Below are 3404 nucleotides of genomic sequence, written 5' to 3'. Positions count from 1 at the left end.
TCCATTTGCAAGGTCATTTCCCAATAACAAAGAAACTCCTTCCACTGGCAAACTAGGTCTTATCCCTATCTCGATTGGTCCTTCTACGAACTTTGACTTTAAAATCACCCTGTGAAAAGGGACAGACATGGTCTCACCTGTAACGCCTCGTACTAGATTTACTTCACCAGTGTCACTTTCTTCACCAAAATTTAAAACACTGTCCAGCAAGAGAGATTGACTAGCCCCAGTATCTCTAAGAATTTTCACTGGCACCTGGGGTGACTCATCATTCAGTGAAACAAAACCCTCTGATACATACGAACGGAATTCTTTTCTCACCTCCTCCAACTTTTCCGCTTTTCCCTCTTGCAAGGACTGATCTTTAACAGCATCTCCTGAACCTTTTTGATTTTTAATTGCCTGAAAGCAAGCATTGGGCCCAGCTTCCTTCTTTTTCTTCAAAAGGGCACAATTAGATATCACGTGGCCAGGTTTCCTACAGTAATAACAAGTACGCTCAACAGGTTTCTCCAGCCCTGGCTTCTTTTCATCCTTTCCTTTTTGATTACCTCCCAATTTACTCTCCGGTTTCCCTGGATTGTCTTTGTAACTCTTTTGAAAGGTTTTAGGTTGTCCCCATTTGGATTTATGGGTTAAAGCATAATCATCTGCCAACCTAGCAGTTTCTTGTAAAGTTTCCACTGCCTTTTCATTTAAATATGTTGTTAATTCAGCTGGAACACATCTTTTAAAGTCTTCCACCAGTATCAATTCTGTCAATTTATCAAAATCCCCATCTACATTTTTAGCCAGGCACCATCGTTCAAAACATATTCTCTTTCCATTGGCAAATTCCATATAAGTCTGATCTGCAGATTTCCTCAAGTCTCTGAATTTTTTGTCTATAAGCCTCAGGGACCAATTCATAGGCCTTCAATATAGCTTGTTTTACCTTGGTATAATCAGCTGCATCCTCAGCAGACAAAGCAGAATAAGCTTTTTGAGCTTTACCTTTAATCACACTCTGTACCATAAGAGCCCATCCTTTCCTTGGCCAGTTTGAACTCACAGCAACCTTTTCAAAATGTTGGAAATACTGATCAACCTGATCTTCTTCAAACGGAGGGACTAATCGAACCTCCCTGCTGGCTGAAAAACCATCATCAGAATCAGATTCCGAACTCCTACGCTTCATTTGTAACTCATGCTGCCTCTGTTTCTCCTTCTCCTCACTATCCAGCTCCATCCTCTTCAATTCCATCTGCTTCATTGCTAGATCAGCCTCTATCTTCATCTGAGTTAGCTTTTGTTCAGCCTCTAATCTCTTTTGCTCTCGTTCAGCCTCTATCTTTACCAGCTGCACCTGTGCCTCAGAAATTGCTATTTCACTGCCAGGAAACTGTTTTAACACTTCCTTCTCAAACACCTTCTTTTCCACATAATGGCCAGCTATCAATCTCTGAATATCTGCCTTTCTCATAGACTGCTTTACTTCTGTAAGGTTTAGCCTGGTAGCAATCTTTATCAAATCATCCTTTTTCGCCACCTCCAATCCCTTTTGGGTTGGTGACTCCAAAAATGCCTTAATATCCATTGCTGCTGGTTTCCACACACACAAGCCAATTAAAAAGAATTTATCAGACCTCCCTCAAAATCTTTGGATTGAATCTCGAACAAATTTCGTCAATCTGGGGTACGATCCCAGACGACACTCGTTAACCTTGGGAACTATCCCGGACGAGCCCCCAATTTTGTCACAAACCAGCAACAAAAGAAACACACTGAGCATGATTCAGTGTTAAAAACTATTTTATTAATCACTACTTATGATAATACGTAAAATAAAAGTAAAAATGTTAGTATGTTAGAATTCAAAAATGTTAAACCTCGAACGTTAACCCCAAAACTAAACTCTTCGTGTGTGTGTGTGACAAAGTCCAAAACTCCCAGTTCCGGAATGGTTCTTAAAGTTCAGTTCCGCAAGCCATAAGGTGAAACATGAGCAAGGGCTTCTTCAACAACCACCGTTGTCTGAAGATAAGATGTAGATGTAGAAAAACATAGAGAGAGTACATACGAAATCCAAATGTTCCACGATGGAACCCAAACGACACTTCAGTGTTTACTCGGTAGTGACTTCCTCACCCCGAAAAGCATCCGAACCGTGGTCGTCCACACACAAATACCTGTTTCCTTCTACAGGTCAGCAACAAAGTGAACTCCACCGGATTACTTCCAACTTCCATACATGGATTTCAGTGGCAAACACAGTTATTGTTTCTCATCCATCGATAGAGAAAACAAGCAGGCTGGTGTCTCTCTCCCTTCTCTCTCTCTCTTTCTTCTTCTTCTTCTGACTTCTTCAACAACGTCATTACGTCCTTTATCTTCTATTGACGTAAGCACGCCCCACACACACATACACACACACTCTCTATCTTAAAGGGACTTTCACTGAGTCCGTAACAGTAGGTACAGAGAACACACAGAATATAAATTACACATAAATCATACCATACAGTGGGGGAACAAATATCACTCACTTGAAGTGTCTGTCACACTTGCTCCAACACCACGTTTTCATGTAAACGTTCACTATATAAGTTATTGTAGTAGATGTATAATCTGCAATAGAGATCTTGAGCTTTCTAAGGACTTTATAGTTTTAAACACAGTTGGTGTAAATCACCCTTCGCATACTCGGTGCCGTTTCATCGATCTTTTACGGAGTTCTACAGAATTCCTATCTGTTTACGTAAATTTAAGATTATGTGCTGAAGATTACACCATAAAGTAAATATATATTTGTATCTTTGCACTTGAAAAGAAATGTAGGTAATGGAAATGCAGAGTGTCTTTGCGGAACGTTTGTGCCGCTGGCGGAACGTTTATCCACCGGATGGTGAATGAGGTGGCACCAATGGCCAGCGTGTAGGAACTTTCCCATCGCGGTCCCGGGGTCCGGATCCTCGTTCCCTACCATTCGCTCCAGGTCTCGGGCATCGGACCCCCGCCCGCCCGCATCAGGTCTCGGGCCCCGGACCTCCGCTGCTCGCCCAAGCCCTGAACTCGGCCGACCTGGGTTTTGGATCCCCGCCCGAACCAGCCCCGGGAGTCGGAGCCCCCCTCAGCGGCCGCCAGAGAAGTTGGGCCCCGGGGGAGCAGGAGCCGGCCAGGGGGAGCTGCCTGGCCCGGTAACCACAGAGAGAAAGGGCGCCGAGTGGCCCGGGCCAGGATATTGGGGCGTCCGAGGGATCCCCGGGGTCTGGGGAACTCCTTATCCCATTTGTGGGGAGGAGAGGCGGCGACTTCCTCTGGGTCTGCAGGCATCCAGTCATACTGGGAGAGTCTCCACAGGGCTGAGGGTCTCGGAGCCGAGGATCTGTGGGGCCATCTGTACTCATTGGTCGCTGTAAGGTTTT

The sequence above is a fragment of the Pristis pectinata genome, chromosome 4 (assembly GCF_009764475.1).
Source record: "Pristis pectinata isolate sPriPec2 chromosome 4, sPriPec2.1.pri, whole genome shotgun sequence".
Lineage (NCBI taxonomy): Eukaryota > Metazoa > Chordata > Chondrichthyes > Rhinopristiformes > Pristidae > Pristis > Pristis pectinata.
Note: the sequence above shows the minus strand (reverse complement) of the source record.